This window comes from Eschrichtius robustus, chromosome 10, assembly GCF_028021215.1.
Source record: "Eschrichtius robustus isolate mEscRob2 chromosome 10, mEscRob2.pri, whole genome shotgun sequence".
Taxonomy (NCBI): Eukaryota; Metazoa; Chordata; class Mammalia; order Artiodactyla; family Eschrichtiidae; genus Eschrichtius; species Eschrichtius robustus.
In genome coordinates this window covers 42,499,241-42,524,318 of record NC_090833.1, presented here as the reverse complement: position 1 = coordinate 42,524,318, position 25,078 = coordinate 42,499,241, and the positions used below count along the sequence as shown (strand labels likewise).

Genomic DNA, 25,078 nt, shown 5'->3' with positions numbered 1-25,078 from the left:
GCTAGGCTTCACCCATCAGGACATTTTATTTTTCCTTAAACCCAGATGTCCAATAACAAAGCCTTGCTCTAATTATTCACAGTGGTTACTTGGTTTGAAAGTTATGATACAGAGTAGATAACCAGCTCTGCAGAGCTATTCAATATATACAGTACACTGAAGTGTCGCACTAGGGGGTGGGAAGAAATGGATGGGGTACACCTGGAAGAAGATTCAGGCAGGAGATGCCTGGAGTCAAAGTCTATGGTAAGAAAATATGTTACCTGGATAGGTGAGAAACCACAGCATCCATAAAGCTATTATTAAAATGCATATTTAGAAAAGCACCAAGCAAACTCCCCAAAACGTGATCTTGGGAGTACCCAAGTCTATGGTAACAGGTACTATCTGTCCCCCTTCTTGGTAAGGCTAACTGAATGCCTATTTCCCAGTCCTTCTGAACTATTTTTCATTTGCTACTAATCCTCCCATCATTTACAGGGTGTGATGTGGGAAATACTTTATTCTATTTACTATCTAAGCACCTACTTTGTGCCCAGCACTGTGGTGGACACTTGAGGAGATACACAGAATCAAATGGTTAGAGAGACAACTGTAAAGACAAATAATAAAAGGAATGAACCTGGAGAAGAATTTGGACAAGGAAGGGTTCAATTAAGAGGTATCCCTCAAACACACATTCCGGGGAAATATGCAGATCCTTCTGGCAGCTCTTCACAAGTTCAGCCCCACACTTAAATCTGTGATGCCCCCCGGGGAGGAAGCTGAGAGAGCAGGTCACCTCACACAGTCATGTGATTCACTGCACACGGCCCTGAGCCAAGGGCGTGGTGGGAACTGAAGCCCTGCCCATGTTCTGCTGGCCAGGCACACAGTGTCCACTCCCAGGAAGGCCTTCTCCATGTCACACGAAGGCACTGCCCCGACAAGGGCAGGCCTGCAGCAAAGGCAGCAACTGTACCAGCCCATAGAAATTTCTCTTCTTTGCCTCCAAGTAGCATGGACAGCACGTGCTAATTATATACTGTCTTGTGCTGTCCTTGCTCTTATATTTTTAAATATCATCTCCCCAGCTAGACTTTGCCTGAGTGGCATGTCTCTCCCTTGGGTGATTCCATTCCCTCAGGGGGCTCCCATAGGTGGTTCTGAAAGTCTGTGTTTCTGATACCTGTTCGGATCAGAAGTACAGAGTAAGCGACTGTGGTAGGTACCCAGCCACTTAAGGTTAATGACAATTCCCCAGGGTGTGTGGTAAAGCCTTCTCATTGCTTTCTAGGGTTTTCTGGTTCATACCTCGGTACCTGGCCATGAATAGACCTGAAGCCATTCTTGAAAACATAAATGTGTATCCTAGGCTTAAAGTTTAGTTTCCACTTCCTCAGATGCTCCTGCTGAAGAAAAACTGGGAATTGCGAAGTTTTTCTGAGAGTATCTCTCATATGATATAACAACGGCTTTGAAGAGTGAGGAAGCAAGATCCATTTCCTCTTTAGGCAGTGAGTCTGGTCATACGCACAACTATTTTTAATCCTGCATTCTACTGCTAAGGAGGCAATTTGCTCAATAAGGCAAATTGCAAACGTTTTATGTAAATCCTACAGTTGCCACTCTTTCTTTTGCAGAAACAGGCTTTACACAAGGAGAAGCTGATCCAATAGTTAAAGAATGAAAGACTTGGCTGTTGTAGAAAAAATATTTTCTTCCAACATCTAGGCAGTGTCCAAAATTCCTACAGTCTGATAAAATTAAAACCACATGGAAAATGGTGTTGAGTTGGTTTTTCTTTTTCTTTTTTTTTACATAGAGAAAAATATTTAAAAATATGTAATAATATATTTAGAAACTGGGTACTGGATACCAATGAATAGTATCAGTTTTTGAAACTGAGTGTCGAAATTCTGTGTTAAAACAGAAAATAAGTAGTAATAGTTGTGCAATAATGTGTCACACTACAACTATACATTTGTAACTGCTGAAATAGTGAGAACAGTTTGAGATTTTTTGCCTTAGCCCTCAAATGCCTAGCAGGTGAGCTTTGATGGAAGGAGCTCGGTGATAATGTTTTCTACTTCCCCATTTTGCTCCCCTGTAGTTTACAATCATTTTTGGGAAACAATGACTATTGAGGATTGAGGGATTAATTATGACATACATTAGCAACTGTTAAATAAAAGTGCTCCCTTGCTTTTTTGTTCAGTTGTTTAAGGTCCGTGATTCTCAGCAGACATGATTTTATACCTTTAGGCCACCTACAATTACGATTTCATGCCTTAGATGGGTTTTGGTGAAGAATTTTTAAAATGGGGGACTGTTCTTTCAAATACACTATGACTCCACCTATTTTTGTTTTTAACAGAACATTGCAAAGATCCACATCATTGGCCAAATTTAATGTACCACATTCTGCAACTTTGGTTAATTTTAGAAAGAATTGCAAATCTTACTTTGAGAACAAAGCCTGGCCCACATTTGTTTAAAATGTCCGGAGGCAATCTGATTCCTGGCATGGATGCTGGCAGAGGAGACATTTGCAGGTACTGGAAAGGCAGTGACTTCCGGCATTTGGTAGTAAGTACAGTCTTTGGAATGAACAAGAACTCATGCCCCACCTCCAACCTGCCTTTTTAAAATTTTTTTTTAAAAAACATGCCTAAGGAGATGGGAATAGTGAAGATCTACTTTTGGGTCCTTGAATTGATTGGAGTTTTAAGAGAACTTCTGTCATGATATTGGTTGAGTTTTCAACTTCAGATGAGCAAAATGACACATTACTGGGTGACAACATTTACATACTCGCTACTAACTTCAGAGTAGAAGTGACTAGTGAGAAGATGAAATCTAATACTTTAAATCTATTGACTTAAAATACTGGGATTAGTAGTATAACTTCTGTAGTGTCATTCTGAACCAAAGAAGAGAAAATTTTTTATAGTATAAAATTATGTATAACCACATATAGTAAGGACAGAAATATGGACAGAAAAATGTCTATCTTTGATTGAACACTTACTGTGGGCCAGGCAGACACGGTTCTAAGTACTTTAATATAGAATGTGCATTTAATCTTTATAGCAACCACAGAAGATAGTTACTATTTTTAGCCCTACTCATTGGGGTGGGGGAATTGTTAACTAACTTGCCCAAGGTCACACAGGCTTATAAATGGCAGAGTCAAGATTCAACCCCACAAAGCTGGCTCCAGTATGCCTGCATCATAATGATACACAAAGAATGGAGAAAAGAGCAAAAGTTATTTGTCTTTTTAATTTAGATAAAGAAGCTGAAGATAGTATTTCCAAGTTGTTGGTATAGTGGAAATGTTTCCAAAAGTGACTGCAAAATACGCTTCCTATAAGATGATTTTACGGTGTTGAGAAAAAAAAGAAAAGAAAGAAAAAACTGAGATCTGTACATTCAGTATTACAAACTTATGGCCAAAACAACCAATCTAAGCAGCTATACTTGGGGAACTACGGTTGAAGATATGGATTGGACGGAAGCCACCAGGTGAAGTAAATTAGGCCTGCAAACCTCTTCTTACATTTTCCCTCAAAATACCCTCATTTCCTGATCTCCATGATTACAGGCCACCAGGACCTATCAAAGTTCTCTCTTCTAACTCCAAGGGATTCCAGTACCCTTTTGGGTATCCCCTAACTACACTATGTGGTCAAATTCTTGGAATTAGGGGGAATGTGAAAGTGATAGGGTTTCTTTTCTTTTTCTTAAGAAAATGCTCATGCAGATCCTTAGAGCAGAAAAAACACCACTGTTTAAGCAATGTTGTTAGGTTTGAAATAATCTCTTTCATTTCTTCTTTTCTATTATACACGAAACCTCTAGTCAGAAAAATCAAGCCAGGTTCAAGGGAAAAAAAATCTTATTGACCTCAGTCTTCTCCACAGTAATTATCAACGCCAGGAAATACTGAAGCAACGTCTACAAATTGAGGAAGGACCTCAACAAAGATTCTCAGCAGACAAGAAGGCAGGGAATATAGCACACATCCTGAAATAATAAAAAAAAATAAATAATGATACACATAGTAAATAATAAAATAAAAACAAAACTTGAAACAGTAAAAACAAAACTACAAGATGTTTAAATTCATTCAACTTGAGAAAAGAACTAGTCGTAAATCCTGTATCTATTAAGCCTACCATTAAAATTAAATTGTGGAATTTATGTGTACAGAACATATTGTGAATGTTATTTAGCTTGACAATGTAAAAATAATATAATAACCATCACATATTGAAAGATGGGTGAAAAAGAAGTAGGTCACAGAAGTTTTCTAATTTCCTATCTTTCAATGGCAGCGAGTGAACAGATGTGGCCTACATTAAACGTACAGTTTTAAAAACTCTATTTCAAAATTATGATGTTTCTATTATCTTCCACTTTTAGTTGTAGGACGAACTATTAGGAACTAATTTCCTTTGTGAAAAAATGTATATCTGAAATTCAGTGACCTTTTTTTTTCAGTGTCTCAATTTCTTTCTACCACTTCTTAGTCGAAGTACAATTAAATAATTACATATATAATATTTACATAAAAAAGATACGATAAAGTTAATCAGTCTTTCTCTCTATCCATCTGGAATGACGTTCACCAAATGCTGATGACAGCTGTTTCTCAAGGGTGGGATTCTGAGTGTCTTTTTAAAGTTGTTTCTTCATAGTGATTGACTTTACAAAAATAGTGTATTATTTTTCAAAAGACGAATAAAATTACTATTCTAAAAAAGCATGAAAGTGACTTCAAAATATATTAACTGACATGAAAAGGTGTTAAAAATATAATACTGGAACTAAAAAGTAGATTGTAAAATAGTAAAATGCCATTTTTATTTTTAAAATCTATATGCATGAAATAAATTCACACACAAAAAGAACAGAGCAAAAGGTTAAGGATGGTTAATTTCTAAATTGTGATCTTTATCAGCATTTTCTGATATATCTATGAGGAACGGCATTACTCATGCAATACAATATAAATAAATGTACACATTCAAACAGTAACCCGACAATTTTTACTGGGGTGTAGCTGAAAATTTTTAATGGATACTCTGAAGAGAAGACAGCAGCTGTGACTCTAATGAGAAGAAAACAAACAAACAAACAAACAAACAAAAACACCCTATTGTGAAAGAGAGCTTTTATTTCTGAGCACTGACTTTGTGGGCTGAACTTAAATGGAGCCCTCTTTACAATCGTCATCTTTGGGGTCCATACTGGCTGGGATGGAGACTCCCCTTCTCTTTCCTTTATTGCTCTACAACTTCCATTTCTGGTTCTCAGGCTCTGTCTCTCTTCCGCCCAGGTCTCCTGGTTGACAACACTATGTTGCTAGCAGGTGAATAATCAAAGCTCTTTCTGAACTATGCTAACCCAAACTGGAGTCAGACTTGATTGATCAAGACCAGAAGACCTCATCAAAAATCTTGATTTTCAAAGGAAAATGAGATGGTCATTCAAATATTGCTTTATTTCAGACAATCCTCCAATCGCTTATTTGGGACAAATATAATTAAAGGAGAACTGATAGGATAATTTCTGAATGGATTGAAATCTGCTCTCCATAAACCATTACACCTCTCAACTTCATTCAGCAGACCTGTGAGCTACAAGGTACGCAAAGTCCTGGCTGACCACATGGGAGAAAAAAAGGGTGAGGAATCTGACACTTCCAAATCACAGCCTTCATACTCAGGCCTGAGTCTGCTTAGCATTCCTCATTTGATTTGATTTTAACTACAGAATTCCTGAAAAAGGTCACTTTCCAGCATGTGCTGCCCTGTGATTATTGAAGTCATCCTGGGATTGCCAGGGATAGCAGGGGATTCATGTACTAGCTGGCCTAAAACATCTCTCGTGCCACAATCTAAAGAGCCTCCGTGGATGGGAGAGAACCAGGGGGGCAGGCAAGTGCAGTTTTGATGGCAAGATTTGGCTCTACTTTACTTGGAGGAAACATGTGATTAGATTTGGTTATGGGCAAAGTTTCCTATTTAGAAATAACTACCTTACTCCACATAGTGGGTTAAAAACATGAATGTAATCCTCACCTTTCTGAGAAAAGTAAGAATGTTGAAAAATACACAAGAACTATGTATTTAATTAGAACATTAACCAAGAGATGCCTTCCCTAATACTCTAGCATTCCTGTGCCCAATTTATGATGACAGAGAGCTTTGTTTTTTAACACTGCTGAGATTTCTGAGAGGGCAAAGTTCAACTTCTGACTGTCTGTTTTGTTTTCTTCACCAGCAACTGAAGAGTATAACCTTTCCAAAAGACCCAGTGATTCATCTTTAACTCACTTTTCCTGACTGAGAACCTGGACATTTTTCTCTGCAAATGCTCAAGAAGCACATGTTTCATTTTTTAAAGAAAATGTTACAGCTCTTCCTCTGCCATTCTGGATATACAGTGCACTTAGTAAGTGGTTGACTGAATAATGATTTTTTAAAAATACATAGTCTGGTGATATGAAAGAATTCATGTACTTCTAAATAGAACATTTCCTTCTGTAAAAAAAAAAAAAAAAAAATGAATGGATTAGCATGTAGGTAGGTGCAAATTATTATCTCTGTTCTCATTCCTGGATTGGGTGTTTGGTGCAGATGTGTGCCGTTTATTATGTTCTATAACATTTTATGTAGAGTCTTATGTCTTAATCAAATATTTTTTAAAACAAAAAAGAAAAAAGCAAATGGGTGAATGATCAGCCGTCCATTATTAATGTTCAAGTCTAGGACATGTCACTGTGCCAGTCTCAAGGGAGGGGTGAGAGGAAGTGATTTGCTCATGCACTTTAGTTGGCAGGGGCAGTTCCTTTATCTTTGAGCCTGAGGTCACAATTCAGACTCTTCCTTTCCCTTCAGGGACAGCACTGGAGAGAGAGGGGGGAACAAGGCAGCAGGCAAGGAAAGCAGATCAGACTTGGCTACTCCTGATCACTACAAAAGGTGTCTCAACTGTACTCTGGTGAGACATGGTAGAAGGAATATCGCTCCTTCTACAGTGGCTGCCGAGTCCCATCCTGGTACACGTGCACCCCCAGACCTTATGCCTCATGCATTCGTGTTTTAAAAATATTCAGCCCAACCAAAATGGACTGAAGCACAGACACACATAAAATTTTTTCAATAATATTTTCTGCCCTCTATGGGAGTTTATGCTGACCTACAAAAGAAAAAAACTCTCTGTACACATAACACACGTATTAGAGAACCTTTCTTAACTGCTTTGTGGTGAGAGACTGTCTATTTTTAATACAGACATTGGAAGCATTTAAATAAAAAAATTATCCAGCATCTCACACTGAAGTCAAACTTTGCATTGACATTTCCTGCAAGGGCAAATGGGAGGGAAAAAAGCCCAAAGCTTTCAGCATATACTTAAAACAGCATGGCCACAGAGAAATGATTGGCAAAGGAAGAATTATCATTCTGCAATTTTCACACAATAAATTGGGCAAAATCACTGCAATTTGGTATAAATGTTCCTTTCAGGTATATTTCTCAGAGTACCCATTATATTTTATTTTAATGTGTTCTTTTTTCCCTCCTTGCCTCTGACTTAGTTGCATTCTAGAATTTTTATTTAAAAGGAATCTACAATAATCATTTATTATTTTGTTTCAGATATATCAAGGGTTATTATACCCAATTATTAGTGAGTAATTAAACACACAAATAAAATGAGTTAGTAAAACAAACCATAGGTAATTTACACCAGCTTTTAGAAAGACAGTGTGGCATTGGTAAAAGTCCTCTGGCATATTACCTTCATTACAAGAATGACTCTGATTAGGCATCACCACCCTTAACATTGAGATTGTATTTTTAAAAAACAAGGAGAAACTGAGGCAGAGGTAAATTCTTGCTAGGGATGCCCAGTAGTTCCTTGGTGAGGTAAAGAATTCTATTTTGTATTTTAAAGTTGGGAGTGCCCTCTATTGCCCAAAGCCATGGCTTCCGTGATGTTCATTCAGGAAGCTCTGTGTGATATATACAAAAATCATTAAAAATAAGAATAGCTCTTTTACTCATCCACAGATGTATAGCTTAGAAATCATTTAATGACCATGTGACTTGGGCGTTTCACTTTCAATAAATCAAACCCTCCTGGGGGGGCTTGTATGTCACAAGAAATGACATGAAATTGAACTCCTTGACGACCTTTCCCCTGAAAGACGGACATCACAATTCAGCAAGGTGGCTGCAACATCCCTCAGCCTCTATCCTGGCTTCTAGTTCTAACCTCACCTGTTCTGAGGAGGCATGGGAGCATCTGCGGCTGACCTTGAACTGGGATAGGGGCTACAACACAAATTCCAGGGCTCTAACTGAAGTGAGGAAAGCTGGACTGAACCCGTCAAACGCATTCCCTCTTTATGGCCTGGTCAATCCCGACAGTACAATATGAGCAGAAGGGCACAGACTCAACAAACAACATTCCTTGGCTAAGAAAAAATGAACCCGGTGTTCATCAAAACCAGTTTAGGCATGTTAATGGGTGAAATGTAGAAAGAAACCTGATTAATATTTGGGGACGGAAAACAACCTTGTTTTAGAGAAAAGAGATTTTTCTTCATTCTGATTTCTCTTTGCTATGTTTGAAGATGTTTCGTTGAAGACTACCTAGAGAGACAGAAAAGTTGACAGATGCGTGTCATCAGGCTGGTCACACACCTCACAAGGCGGGGGTGCTGGGACACTGAGACATCTGCCTGGCTCCCCATGTGCTGCTGACTCCTGGGCCCTGGGATTATCTCATTCTTGGCAGGACAGCCCCTCTACTGCCTCGGAGACCTCCAGGTGTACGGCCCAACCAAGCTGAGCTGGCATCCATGCTCCTGGGATCCATACTCTGATGAGTATACGCACTGTAAGACTCCAATGGATACGTGTACCTATGCCAGGCTCCTAGAATTCTGTATGTAATCTCAGTGCAAAGATACCATTAGGAGAGACATCATACGGACCCACAGCTTCTATTACACAGCAATGCCTAAGGTATGAAAGAGAATACCAACCTCAAGTTCCTGTGACAGCCTGTTGCCCAATGGGTTATGGTGTACGACTGACCCCCCTTAAGCCTTCACCTGGCAGAAAATAATGAAAAGTACCATGGGCTTCACCTCTGAAATAATGATTCCACTCCTGGGCAAGAGGACAAGACCTAGGCAAACTGCAGGAGGTACTAAAAGGACTCCTCATCCTCTTCCTCAACCACCTCATCCACTCTGACCCTCCCCCCCATTAAAATAAAGTCTAGGGGGGAACAAAAGATCCATTCAACTGACTGAATGGATGTTTATATTATTCATTATATTATTTTCCCAGGGACATATGTGTTTTAACCAGAGACAAATACATAGGAATAGTATAAACCATCAGAATACATTCTAATTGGAAGATTTCAGGCTTCAGCTGCTAAGTGTAGGATGGATCTCTCATATTCTGAAAATCTGAAGTTGTAGGAAGAAATTAAAAATGGAGGATGAAAATTTGAATCTCACCATACCACCTGCTCTCTGTGTGCCCTTGGGCAAGTCATTTAACAACTCTGAATCTGCCTATTTTTAATCTATAAAATAAAATTAGAAATCTTTTCAAAAACTATTTTACCTACTTAATCATGAAAGTACAGGATGAAGTGAGATCCTAAAGGGTTTTTGAACCTCCACGTGCTACTGTAGCATCAGATTACTGTTTAGTACATCAGGGCTGTGAATGGTTGGAATTATAACCCAAAGAACTAAAGATTTTAAAACAATCCATTTTTACATTGGTTCTTGGTTCCACTTCTTGTCAGAAAATCTAAAATTATATTGCATTTCACTTCCCCTGGTAATGTCTACTGTTTGCTCCCTGTAATAAGCCAGCGGCAAGTGTCAAAATCAACTGTGGAACCTAAGCTAGCGCTGGACCTTCCTTTTTAAACACAATTCTCTGGTGGTGAATTCCTTCAGTGTATAATTTCATTACAAACTTGAGATGGAATCATGGAAATTCCTTACAATCCATCTGGCATCAAGAACAGACGTAGATTAAGTTGGTACATACACAACGAAAACATTAGAAAACCTACCCAATTCCTTTGTGGACGTTATTTTAAAAAGTAGTTTCATCTGAGCAGGGGTTATGTCCTCACATGAACCCCTAAAGTCACTCAAGGGAAATAACTTCAAGTTCACCACATAATTGTAAGGCTTGTATCCACCCTCTGCAATCCTTCCCTCACAGTCTCATAGGCATCTCTTTATAGTCAGAAAGATGACCTCCTACCCAGAAGCAGTGAAAGAAGAAAATATCCTTACTGTAAACTTTTACAGGGTATAAGCAATTAGGAACGGATGAACGGTGATGGGTATGAGAAATCACCCCGCTATAAAGAGTGGCTCCTTGGGGGGTCTAGCACAGGGAGACCTGGGTTCAGAAGGTCTAGGCTAGTGTAGACAAAAAGAGCCTAAAAAAATGTCATCATCCACTAAAAAAAGAGCTGCTTGCCTGGAGTGGGAGCTATATTACAGCAGATCAAAGAGACACGGCGAAGCGAAGCTACAGACGGGCAGAGGCAGAAAAGGAGGCTGATGTTACAGTTGAGTCTAGTTGAGCGTTGTATCCGTATGTACCACCCTTTAGGAAATGAGGCACAATCACAATGCGCTCCGAGAAGGTCACATATCAGAAGCTTTATGGCGAAGCGTGGCTCACAATTTTATTGTCTGGCTGAACTCTGTTGATTTGCAGATTATAAAAAACATATTGACAGCCATAAAAAAAGAATGAAATATTGCCATTTGCAGCAACATGGATGGAACTAGAGAATATTATACTAAGTGAAGTAAGTCAGACAGAGAAAGACAAATACTGTATGATATCACTTTTATGTGGAATCTAAAAATGATACAAATGAATCCATATATAAAACAGAAACAGACTCACAGACCTAGAAAACAAGCTTATGGTTACCAAAGGGGAGAGGGAGGGAGAAATTAGGAGTATGGGATTAACAGTACACACTACTATATATAAAATAGATAAGCAACCAGGATTTACTGTAAGGCACAGGGAACTCTACTCAAAATTTTGTAATAACCTATAATGGAATACAATCTGAAAAAAGATAACTGAATCACTCTGCTGTACATCTTAAACTAATACAAATTGTAAATCAACTATACTTTAATAAAAAAATATTGAAATAGCTCCCAGTGTTAAAAATTAGGGAATTTCACATAAAAATTGGGATTTCTGCCTTCTTTTGAAAATTCAGGAGGTATGTGGCAAGTCAGGGCTTGCAATTCCACTGGCAAAGCTGACTGACGTCGAGATGCAACACCCCGCAGTCTGCTGTGATCTCCTCCAACCCTCTCATCCTTCGTTCACACGCAGACATGCAGGGATTTGAGTTGTTTCTGCCCAGCTAGAAGAACAAGCTGGCGGGGAGAGGCTGATTGAAACCGAAAAGAAGAGGACTGAAGGGGTGAGATCCTCTTGGATGTGCAACAGGCCCAAAGCAGTATGGGCGACCCGGGGTGGACCGACAGAGAACTAGTTAGGAGGGCAAGCAAGGTAGTCATCGAGGGGGCAGGGAGATGGCTGGACTGTTGATTGTCTTACTTGCCTCCTTTAAATGGGGAGAAAATGCAGCAGAGATAAAGCACGTGTCCCCTTTAACCTAAATACAGAGCATACGGTTCTCTCCTTGGTTAATCCTCCTGTGGACAATGGTATCTTTAGAGCCTAATATAAATCACATTGTTCCAGTGCTTTAGGGTTAGCAAAGCACTTTTACATACATTTTCTTTCACATACCCCTAACCACAATTTTGTGAGCTAGACTAGGCAAACAGTATTGTTGTGTATCGTAGATGAGGAAACGGAGGCCGAGGTTTGATGGAATTCAAACCGGACTTTGTCACCACAGCCCATGGACTCGCCGTTCCTTGGCAATGACCTGTCCTGGACTGCAAGGAACACCGGGCCACTTCAACCTGCCTGTACAGCGGTTGTTCAGACACCACAATGCTGGCTAGTGACTTAGGAGGCTTTTCCCTTACTAGGATGATCTTTCCCTGAGCAAATTCACCCCTCCTCCCCCAAACCCAGAGCGCCAGGAGTTTGCTCAGCCTGCAAGGCAGTGGTCAGTTATGTCTAGAAACATCCCTTATTTGTTCACGAAAGCCCTGCAAATGTTTTGGCAAATAAATTCAGAAAGCCGGAAACGCTAATTATTAGGCAGAGACAAACCCACAGTAATAACATAAACAACAAAGTGCCTTTTCAGCGCTGCTATTCAATGTGCCTTCCTGTTGCCAGTGCCACGAAAAACACGCTGGGGAATGGCCTGGAGGGGATGGAAGAGGAAATGACTGCTTCCAAGACCTCGTCCTGTGGGCAGGCTGCTGCCCTCCCATTTGCTACAGCAGAATCAGAGAGGAAGGGCGGGTGGGGTATGTGCAGGCAGAGAAAAATAGCTCAAAGAATGGAGCTCCTTAAGAATACAGGGAAGGTGGGGCACTTATAATTCTTTAACGGATGAACTTTTTTGTTTTTAGGTTGGGAGTAAAATGAACGGGGAAATAAAGATTTTGCTCAGCTGGTTGCAGATACATATGAACTAGTCCTTTGCCAAGACAGATGCCTGTCTCGGTCCTCCACATATGGCTGTGCATGGTGTGCCTTGTGTAAAGGTGTGTGCACAGTGGGCTCAGCCTGGGGCCTGAGACCCTTCCGGTATTCTGCCCACTCAGCTGCGTGCGCTGTTCAGCCAGGAAGAAAACACCTTTTTGTAAGTGGACGCCTGTTTTCATTCACACAAAGGCACTCCCTGTGCTAGCAGCAGCCCCGACCTGGGTAATGGTTTGCGCGTGTCAGCTTTCTGGCCTTTGAAGCCTGTGTCATTTTAAGCCACATAGTCACGCTGGATGTCCTGGACTTAAGTACCAGCCACGTCGAGCCTTAACACAAATCAGGTAAGTGCTTTTTTGCTTTCCTTTCTCTGGCTGGAGCAATAAGAAAAGCCCCACCTGCCCCCATCTCCTTAGGGCCACTGTGAAGCCACTGCGAAAAGTCTAATGCTATTTCTTCCTTCAACATGTCCAGAAATGTCTTCCTCCCACAGAGCTTTTCTGTATAGTGACATCACATGCCTCCTCCGCATTTAAGTTCCAAGTAAATAAAAGAAGAAAGATTATAAGTTCAATGATGTGCTATGTGGCCAAGGACCACAGGCCCACTGTAATAGGATAACGTCCATTTTCTAAGCAAATCATACACGTTCATGTATCTAAATTCCAACCACAGTCACAGATCTTCAAGTCATTTCACTAGAGTCGTATGGTTAAGCAACGCCATGGCTGGCCTCTCTGAGCAGCAAATCAAACCCCAAACTGGCTTGCTTCCCCCAGCAGACTGCTGGGATACGCGTTCCTGACCAACTGCAGGAGAGCTGCCAGCTTGATACTGCTTCCAGAGTCGGCTTGGCCAGGGCAACGCTGGAACAATTGGTCTCATTACCTTCTGAGATGACAATTAATTAGTGTGATGGAAACAAGGAGTGGCCTCTCCAGGGAGCCGAGCCTCTGCCCTTCCTTCTGAGGGATGTGGCACCGGCCTCTCGTCAGAGCGAACGTCTGCATCGGAAGATGCACTGGGGAGGATTTCTGGCCCCCCTGAGGCAGTCTAGGGGGGCAAGAGGGACAGAACACCTTCCAAGGAGTTCTTCGTTGGGGAACAAGAAAGATGAAAGAACTCCAGTCACACTGAAAATCCAACTTAGAACCAGAGATAAATATTCGGCAGTGAAGTGCAACGACAGGTTAGAGAATACATCATTCTAGACATGATAAAGGGGAAAAAAAGGGCAAATGCTTCATTGAGAAGTGCCTCAGAGCATGGCATAAAGAATGTGTGGTGACAGGAATCCAGCCCCATTGAGGAATCTGAGCTCAGTGACAACATCCTCGGCAGGCTTTATTAGGCACTCGTACCAACTGCATTGCTCAACACGCTGTGAATGAGAACGTATGAGTCACAGGACAGCAACCCCCTGACTCAAGTCGACAGCAAAGGACATCACTTATTTAACTGTGGAAGAGGATGACTGACTCCCAAGGGCTTTCTAGAAAGGAACATACTATCTCATTGCAGGGGTGGGTGAATTAAAACATGACTCTCAAAACAAGCATCCTAAAACTATTTTAAAAATATAATTATTTAGAAAATAATGAAAAGTCCTTTATGAAAGACTGTATATGCTTCATAGTCACCAAAACTCCTAAGCTATAGGCAAAGCCTTGACATTGGAGTGGGGTTGGCAGTTCAGTTAGTGGCCACGTGGAATCTAAAATTCAAACCTTGGTTTAACCCTGACCGCCCCCCGGACTCCTCCTCTTCTAGTTCTCCCTGTTCCTTCTCCCGGCCAAACTGAATTAAAATGGTCACCCGACCTGGCTTCTCAGCCTGCCCCCTGCCCCTCAGCTCCCAGCCTGCTGTAATTCACCTTCCACCCCACCGCTCCACCGACACGGCACTGGCCAAGATGATCAAGTCTGAGGGGCCCTTTTCAGTTCTTCTCTTGTCTTCTTTTCAGTATTTGATAATACTGACCACTCTGTCTCAAACTGTATTCTGTGATTCTTTGATACTATATTCCCTTTTTCTAGAATTTCAGTAGCACCTTGTCTTTCTAGCCAGTACTTCCAAATGTCTGCTAGGCACTCCACCTGATGTCCGTGGTTGCCTTCTACCCCAATGTGTCCCCCAAACACCTCTCGACTGCTTCCCAACCCCCCCCCCAAGCAGGTCTTCCTCCTGTTTATCTGTCAGAGTTAATGGTGCTCTCACTCACCTAGTCACCTCAGCCAGAAACTGTGGACAATCTTGGCGCCTCTCTGCCTGCTGAACCTCCCACTTCCAGCCACTAAGTATTATTCAGTCTACTGCTTACCCACCTCTCAAATTGTTTCCCTCCTCTCCACTGCCTTGGGTCTAGACCTCGTTTCTCTCCTACGTGGACCCCAGCAACAGCTTCTAGCCTCTCTTCCTGCACTCAGGGAGCTTTTTGAAATCCATCTTCCAACCGCTACCAGATGATTTCTTGCGAACACAAACCCACTTACGTTACATCTACTCAAAATCCTCCACCTCCCATCCCAGCTTCCCACTTTCTACAGGACAAAGAATTTCCGACGTAAACCCCACAGAACTTCCTGGTCTCCTCGGCTCCCACTCTGCGACATTAATCTTAGCAAAGTGGACCCCTCTCAGTTCCCCAAGCCTGGCAAGTCCATTCGTACCACCATTCTTGTCTCTGCCGAGGTTCTCTTCGTTTTGCACGCCCTCAGTCCGGCCTTCATGCTCCTTGTCCTTCACTACCCATCTCAAATGCCTCCTTTCCTCTGAAGGCTTTCCTGCCCCTCCCTGTGCCCGTACCCAGACAGTCACTCCTGCCTCTTTACTTCCACAGCAAATGTGCATCCCCTCCCGGTCAGTCTCACACAGGGTCGAGGTGTGCCCTGAGAACGGAGGCCCCCATTTCTCTTTTCTTTCCTCCTCTCTGTAGCTCCTAAAGTGATCAGCGCCTTGTAAACAATCGATAAACATTTACTGGAAAAAGTTTTTTTCCTGCCCTTTCTTAGACCTTCACAGGTGTATGTAATTTCACATCCTTTCTCTCTCCATGCAAACCTGTGATGGGGAACGTACACATGCATGTTTATTTCACCCAACAAGGACAAGTCTAAGGTGGGGAAGGAGCAGCAAAGTTGTACGACTTGCCTAAAATCTAAGAAGCAAAGATTCAGAAATCCAGATTTTCAGATAAAAGACCCGTTTTCTTCTTTATGATTGACAAAAAGTTTCTGTAATAAAACTCCCTAAAAACAGGGTGCTTACTGTGTAGGACATACCTCCTCTCCCACTATAGAATTTTAAACATCCAATGGTAAGTTTTCTGATATGTATCATTACCTGGGTATTTCTGTGTGGGGAGCTAAGATCTCTGGTCCCCTAGAGAGTATACAGAACTTATTCTCTAAGGTCATTCTTATCCTTACTAGAGGTCATTGAAAAGGACCCAAATTCAGGGATAGGTAGATTACATCAAGCCAATTTCAACACCGCTGTTCTAACTGTCCTGCTTTTGTTTCTATCTGCAAGCTGTGTCCCCGTGTGGTCCCTCCTGTCAGTCTCCACCTGGATAACCACCCCCCTCCTAATACTCTCCTGCTTGGTTGGGGGGAGGTGATTACAAATGCTGGTGGCAGCATGTAGTGGACAGTTGGATGCTTGCTCTGCCTACTTTAATTGTTGCTGCCCTCCTTCCGTTTGCTACAAAGACCCCCTTACTCTCCTCTCTCCAACATTTTTCAGCCTCATGCAATGCACACCCCATATACCAACTGAGCTGGCATCTCCTCTTTGATGTAATGTTTCAGAGGAAGGTTATTTTTTTTGACTTATGAGGCTTTCTCTTTCAACCCTCGGTGAAAATCAGCAAAGATTCCTGTTCTTATCAACTGAGCGCTTAAGTAAACAGAGCATGTGCCAGAGTCAATAGGATATGGAAAACGAGATTTTGCTGAAGATTATTTGTAATGGGGTTCTGCTGCTAACACAGAATCAGGAGTTCACATTTCGTGAAAAAGAGCATGAAGTGGGAAAGAGCCAGAACTTCAAAAAGAGGGCAGGGTTGGTTTGCCTGTACCCAACTTGGTCAGGTAAGGTCCATGCTTTTGTAAATCTGGACAGAATTTCCTCCTCTCGCTGAAAGAACACTCTCATTTGTATTTGCAGAGAAGAAAATACACCATTCTGCCCCGCTCTCATTTCAACAGACTGTCCGTTGTGCCACCTGACCACTTTACCCACTTAGGACAGTGCCTCCTTTGCCTGGGCTCGGAGCTCAGAGGCACAAGAGCTTTGGCAGAGTGATGAGGAAAAGGGATGGAGTGCAACTGTACAGAGGTAGAATAACCATGGCAACCATGGTTTGCCAACCTGTTCTGCCCTGTTAAGGCCTGGGAGCCCCACGCCCCCTGAACTGGGTGTGCTGCTCCTGGTTCTCACACCCTCCACCAGCAGCAGGATTCAAACGGTTGGCTCTTCCAGCCCTTCACTGCAACATGAATTCACATCCTCTTTCCGGGTATCCATATATCATCTCCAGGAAGCATCGCTATTCAGCTGTGGGGCCTTGGGAAGACTACTAGCCCAGCGTTCTTGCTCCCAACCCTTCTCTTTTGTCCTTCACAACATAGTACCTTTTGCAGGCAGCTCAGGTATCTCAGTATCTGAGGAGGAAACCTCACAGTGTTCTATTTGCAATTATATCCCTGGCCTTGTATTTACAGTTATACTTTTTCTAAAGAGCTGAAAGAACTTGACATCAATCCCTCATTCGTACTTTGACGTCAAGGCAAAGGCGACTTGATCTCCATTTTACCAGTGAGGAAACTGAGAAAAAATAAGGTTGAAGAATTTATACCCTGGCAGTCTGTGGTGAGGCTCTCAAAATAGTGGCTCTCTTAGCATGTACCTTCAGGTGTGCACAGATGGAGAAAAGACCTTTCAGTAGGCCACATATTGTTTCTTTTCTCTTTCTATAAAAATTGATGGTATTGTAGAAAAGGAAAAGACAGACAGAACTGCTATCAACCAAATGATGCCAATTGGAAGAAAATTTTAGAAGAGCACACTACATGTCACTTTCCTGCTTCAGTCTTTTAACCCAGAAAAACAGAGCATCTGTTGGTAGCAGTCAGGAGTCAGATCTGAGCTGGAGGTATACTACTGTGTGACTCTTGCAGCATATTTTAAACTTCTTAGCTCTTTATCTGAAAATAAGGATAGGGGTGGTTATCTTAAAGGGATGTATGGGGATTACATGAAATAATGTACATAGATAGTATTAACAAGGCCTAGTCCAAGGCAAACGGTTAATAAAGTTAGTTATTATTATTTATGCTACTGGATGAATAACAGGACCTGACTTCAGTAACAGTGAGCATTAATAACATTTTGTTTTCAAAACCATCTACCATGAAAGCACAACCATGGAGACCATTCTCTTGACCAAGAACTTGACAGCCTTTCTGACAGTACAGATAGATCAGAAGGGCCACTGTCATGCTAGATTTTGTGTCATACCCTGAGAAATCTTGATCAGTTTGCAGTTTGAAAAATGAACCTATGTATTCACAACAGTAAGTCACAGATACAGACATGCCAGGTATAATACAGAACAGCGTACAACGGCTACACCTGAGTGTCCTATTATTCCACTAAATTTCAATTTAGGATCTTTGTAAAATTACAACAACAAAAAAAAAACGACGGCACTATTTCATTAGAAAAAAGCAATTACCTTATGTTCAGCCTGTCCCACTTCTAAGAATCTTTCCACTATTACATAAACCACCTAAATGAATTTTGGAGCACCTCCAGGCAAGAGGACAGAGCTTGCTGCGATCTGTTGATATGATAATGACAAGTTGTTGCTATAGGAAAAACTGAGTTAGGGGGTTCAAACTATTTTTGAGCCTAAATTGGAAGAATCTCTTTCTGATTTTTATCCTGCAACCCAAATATAAAGCCACTATTTCATACGGATCACACGTCTCCCTTACATCCTTTATATTTTTGTAACTCTAAAATGTAGACTCATAAGTATAAGGGTTGTTGAACTCGCTTCTGGAAAAGTACTCAGTTTTTGTTTTTTTAAAAACACTTGTAGCCCAGAGATGAATGTATTTAAGATTATTAAAAGGTGCAACGGCTGAAGAACACTGTCTCATCAGAAATAAAGAACTGATCAACTTCGAGGTTAGATGTAATAGAATTGACAGTCCCACTTCCTTCTTAGAAATTATAGGTTACATCAATTTCAAAATTAAAATTCTGGAAATGCTTGCTATGGAAATTATCAGGAAATGCTCAAAATAAATAAAGAGCTCAAAATAAATGAAAACGGAATATTCGTCACACGGCCAGACTAAACACAGATTGTCAGTGACATGCACACTGGGGGAGTTATCTGTTCATTCACTGCTTCGGGTTTCATTTGCTCATGCTTACTCTTTCTTTTTAAATGGCCCCCAAAGCCAGACACAACGTAGCAGGATGTGAAAACGACCTATTTTCTCTGCCCTGGACTGCTCTACTCATTCATGAACAAATGTCTGAGTGCCTTTTAAGGAGACGAGGCCAAGGCAAGCATTTTCCTTCTCTCTATGTAGACCAGTGCGATCATGCACCTCTGCTGGAGGGGTGCACCTCGTGTAATCTCTAGGGACAAAGGTGCAGCTGGTATAATTTATTGGCTGGCATGGTATGCATGACAAAGGTATTGACAAAGGTATATTCTGCTTTTTCTATTAAGAAAGTAAAATTACATGTAAGATTTGCTCACCTAGAAGTTCAATGCTTTGTGTGGAACAGAAAAGTTTAGTTTAACTGAGGGGGGGAAAAAACCTAACCCTATATTTTCAAAGAACAAATAACCAGTCTTTCTGGGAAATGGGCACTTCAAAACTAGGAAATGAGTGTATTTGATAAAGCTCTGCCAATAGTTTATTGGTTACTGCCTTTTGCCCCAGAAATGACTTCAATGGCATGATATGAAAGTACCATTGTGCCCTCATCCCAGTCCCAAAGAAATTACACAGAACTGCTTCCTAAGAATGGTCAGATGGCATCTTAGTGAAAAAATTTCTCTGAAAACACAAATGGAAATATGGAAGGAAAACAAGAAGAGATAGGAAACTTGGTATAATGGGGCAGGGGCAGGAAAAATTAGGATTAAGCCAGCAAAAGTAACTGTAGAGGATACAAATAATTAAAGGTAGCACAGAGAACCTTGTTAAAGACTTAAAAAACATTTTTTTTTCTCCCACAGAAAGTTCCCTTTCATAAAAAATAGGAATCAATAAAAGCAAACTAAAGCTTCTGTGGCTTCTTGGCTAGAGAAGTAAGCTAGGTTTTAAATCACAGCCCCCAAAGAATGATTTTCCAGGTTTATACTTTGATGATGCTTGGTATATCTGTAAAACTAGCTCATTATCTCACCTCTTTTTCCTCTTTGTTGGCTGAAATGAGATCTATTTTGCATGAAAACATGGAACATATCTATCATTGGAATAAAAAATCCCATGATTAAACATGCAGAAACAAATGCCATCACTGGTAATGTTAATCTATTAAAACATTTAAGGGCAAAGATGTTGAGTTTTAATTTCCTAGTGAAAGTCCCACTACCTTCCAATAATAAAAAAATGCAATAAAATGAACTATAAAGAGAAGCTCTCTGCCATTTGCTATAAATGTCATGACCGGCTGTAATATGAGAACAAAAAAGGAAGTGAATCAATCAGAAGCATCTACTGATATTTTGTGACTGCATTAAACACAGAAAGGCATTTAATTCTTATAATTAGTTCTTATATTTACTATAGACTTTAATCAAAATATACATATAGTAAACCTTCTGGTCAAAGGAGTAAGAAAATAACACAAACTACAACTAAATTCCTGGCATAGGGCTTGGCTCATGGGTTTTGCTTGCTAAATATTTGTTGAATGAATCAGTAATCTAAATATCATTTATATTTGCTTTATATTTTGGCATGGAAAGTGCCTGCTTTTCAACTAAAGGCATTCCTGGGCCTACACAAGCATTTTCATTCTCTGACTGGTGTGGGCAGAGGCTGTGATTTAAGGATATGGTTTACCCTGTTGTGAACCACCAACTCTGGAGGAACTGAAGGGGTGTCTAGGTTCTCAGTCTTGTCACTTCAGCCTCAACTGAATATACATATATACTTCTTAGGAATGAAGGATATATATAATATGTATCCTTATATATATAATAATATATATATAAACTTATTAAACTATTATATATTAAACTGTTACTAACAAGTAATTAGGTAGATTGTCTCAATCTTTAAACAAACTGTACACTACAATTTTTTTCTGTAGTAACTGACTAATATCAGTATTTCATGCACAAACAATTTACATTTGGCAGCATATGACATCTAAGTGACTGTTTTCTGATGGAGAACACCTTTAAGAGGATGGAGCTTACACCCCAGACTTCCACTTACGTGATATCCTAAGATCACTTGAGAAACACAAATTAAACTCTTCCAACATGATCATGGCAGAGAAGGGAAACGACAAAGAAAGACTGTCAAAATTAAAATGACTTTTTTTCATCTTTTTTTAAACCACTTTTTAAAAATTGAAGTATAGTTAATTTACAGTGTTGTGTGAGTTTCAGGTGTACAGCAAGATGACGTCTTTAGACAATTACTTTAAAGTTATTTTTATGATCTATACTCTGAGTACCTTCTAAATGGGTCTGCTTAGTAAGCAATTAAAAATTATTCCTAGAAGAGTCAGGCTGCGTATCAATTAAGCCTTTGTTACGGTTTCATTATTTCACCTTGAAAACCAACAACATGAAATAAAGAAAGGATTTAAACCTGACCTCTTATCAGCAGTTCTTTTAAATATCGGTTCAACTGAAAGGGAATTCTGTGAAGAGGGTGGAAATAATCCGTGAAATCAAGATGTGTTATTACCATCTGGATCCATACCTCTTCCAAATTCCCTCTCTCACTGAGCTCTCCCTTCCATCATCATGGAAAAGGGAAAGTGGACCCTCTTGGTAATACAATCACCACCTCTTCTAAAACTGCAGAAAAGCTGAGAGGTGAAGCAGGGCGGCGAGGGAGGGAAATTCAGCCCCATGCAGGTTCAAGTGCGGTGGAAAACCCAAACATGGAATTGGCTGGGTTCTCTTCATCACCGTTGGCCTTAGCATCTTACTACCTCGGGCCCTTTTCTTTACCAAACATGGAATTCTCTGTTGTTAAATTCAATTATTTTCAACAGGGATCTAAAGCTTGGCCTACATCTCTTAGCTTTGTGAGATTAGTGGTGTACCGTTCCCTGAAATGCCACTTTTAACAATATCACACTTCTCATCTAGATCTCTGTTTAACCTGCACGGATCCAGACCCTACGTGGTACACACTGTGTTACAATCCAAAGGACGAGGAGGGTAGGAGGGAGGCATCTACCTAAATTCCTGCCTTGAATGTTAACGCCTGTTAATAAAAAAAGAAAAAACCTTTTTGCTCTTTTTAAAAGGCCATTTTCTTTTCTGCTGTTTAACTTAATGAAAAAACAATTTATAGGTAAAGCATGTTGAGAAGGCAATAAATGCTCTTTTCGGTTTTGAATTTAGGTTACATGTTTCACATAGCATTAGGCTTCTTTTTATTTCCTTACAAACTCCCCCAAAGCTTTTTTAAACAGAGCTGTCAGCTCTGTTTGTTCCAGTCTCTGATTTACAAAGAGCCCGTGGATGACGGAGCAGCCGGTTGGAGCTGCCACCGCGTTTCTGCTACAGTCCTGCTGTGAACCTGGGAGCAGAGATCGACCCTTCCTGCTTTCCACAGCGGTGCTCCCGGCTCACCCCCATTTAGGCAAGTAGCACACAGGGGGAGCTAAGATTTTGGGGGAGGGGATGGTTTTCAGCCCTGGCTCAATCATGGGATTAAGTCACCAGGCCGGAAAGTAGTGTAGGTTCTGTGTTTCATCCTCCAGCACTGGAATTCTCATTCCAGAGACATGGAACCTGGACCACTGAACCTGGGAGAGCTTCTTAACACAATACACGGTCCGCCCCACTTGGGGACCACTGCTCCACATCCACAGTAGTGAGCAAATCAAAGTCGGTGCAGGGTTCTGATGCTAAAAATCAGCCCCCCTCCGCCACTTGGTGTGACTGCTGCTACCTTCATTTCCCTGCCAGGCCAAGGGTTGGTGTCTTCACTTCTCCCGATTCCCTAATTCCTCTCTCTTAATCCATCTTTTGCTCTCAATGGGTGGCCAACATTGCTTTTATAAGTTTCCAAAGGCCTACCTGCGGCCTCAGTCTTCATTCTCTTCTGTAATATCTGACACCGTTAGTCACTCTTCCTTCTTGAAAGTGCTGGCTGGTTCTCCAGCAACCCCTCTAGCCCTGCCTCCTTACTCTCTTTCGCCACTTTCTCTCCTCTGGCTGACCTCTGGGTGCAATCATTCCTCCAGAATTTTAGGCCTAGCCCACTATTTTTCTCTTTGCCCTTGACGTCTTGGCCGTTTGTTGAGCCACAGCTATTAACGCCCAAGTGTCTGGCTTCTCCAGCCCACTCCTCCTTCAAAGCTCCTGGACCTGCTCTGTGAAAGCCTGCCACTTTACTGCTCTAACCCGGGGAGGGCTGTGTGCACCTCAGGTCAATTAACTTCTTTCCCTGGCCTCCTCTTGGTTTTCCTGTTTCTGTTACTGTCATTCCATCTTTATACTTGGGTCCCATCGTACCAGCTACAAGTCTCAGCTTCGTGGACTGTTTCTGTGCCTTTGCCCTACACATCAACCACATTAGCAGAGTCCTGCCTGTTCCTCCCCCAAACGGTCCCCCTGTGCTGACATCCCTAAGTTCACATCGCCTGTGTGAGTGCCTACACCTGCTTAAATACCAACTCCTAGAAGATGTGTTCTCCAGTCTCCTTTGAACACAAGGCCTCTCTTCTGGGGATTACTATTCTGTAGCACAATTCTGACACTTCACCTATTGCTGATGAATAACAACAAAATGAAACCCATAAACTAACAGCCAAGGAAGGTATATCCTTACAGTACAGTCAGAAGAGTTAACCTATTCATTCCCCTAAATGGGTGGTTTGTTTTGCTTTCACCACAGAAATAGGTGGATGTAAAATAATGATACATTTAATAATTTCATTGAATCAATTCCATACTTTGATCCATCTCTGTTTGGCCACGCTGTGTATAATAAAAAGCAGATCAAGCTTATTAACCCATTAGTATGAAACCTGAAAACATGATCTAAAAATCACCTCCATTTGTGTAATGTGGAATCTTCGCTTTAATGTAAAGCAGCAGCTGTTGCTTTGCTTTTTAACATATAGATATCAACTCTAAGCCCTGGTAACCGTAAGTTCCACAATTATAATAGGATTCAAAGTTCAAGAAAACTAGCTCTAGACAAGATGTTCATGTGTTTGTAGATTTGGACAGGCTATATAACAGCACTTTTTCAATCTTTCAGAAGGCAAGATTTTAAAATGCTATTTTAGAGTACTGTTAAGCTGTCACCAGCCATACAGAACAGAATGCAGTGAAGTATGAGGCCTACTGTGTAGGATAAAAAGTAAATGCATCCAACTTACCCTGCAGCTATTCTGGGTCTTAAGGGAGTGAAGCTCCCATTGGCCACAGCAAGCCACTTGTGAGCTAGCAAAATTAAATTATAACTTTTTATGCTGGATTTAGTAAAGTATAGTATATAGTGGCAGAAACATTCAACTGCTTGAGCAAAGAAAAAAATATCCCTAAATAAATGCACGGACAGACATCTATAATTTATCCTCTATATTAGGAAGGCCAGGAAAGGAATGATTAAGTTAAGTGTGGTTTCATGCAAAAATTTTCAAAGGAAGCTAACTTTCTATTCTTCCACATTTAACAGAAGCCATGAAATACTCGTAGGCTGAGATTTCACATCAAGGTTGCCCTGGAACAGAATTGATATTTCCCAGTAAGAGAGCCCATGGCCCCCAAGGCTCTGCATACTGGCTGGGGCAGGGAGCGAAGGAGATCTGTTGGTGTCTGGTCTCCTAGTGCTCTCTCAATCTTGCAGCTCAGGCAGCCCACCTTTCTGACCCGGTTCTCTGCCAGACAATGCACAAGGGAAGGATAATGCACATACATTATCACTAATGACGCCAGAGACCTGCAGAAGCAGATACCATCCTTGATTTACAGATGAGGAAACTAAGTCTAGGAGAAGATAACCAATATGCCTAAGATCTGGGAGGTTGGTTTACCTCTAAATATTACCCTTTTCACCACCAGTGGTTCTCAATGGAGGCTGACTGCCTCCTGCTTCCCCCCTCCCCCCCACCTGCCCCCGGGGATTCTGGTTGCTACAATGACTGCGGGACCGAACTGGCATTGAGTGGGCGGGGACCAGGAATTTCAAATG

General features: G+C 41.2%; 1 protein-coding gene across 1 annotated transcript in view; it reads right to left on the bottom strand.

Moving 5' to 3' along the window:
* Positions 1-25,078, bottom strand: part of LOC137770875 (guanine nucleotide-binding protein G(q) subunit alpha) — a 289,351-nt gene that overhangs the window by 111,421 nt on the left and 152,852 nt on the right. The window lies entirely within an intron of this gene.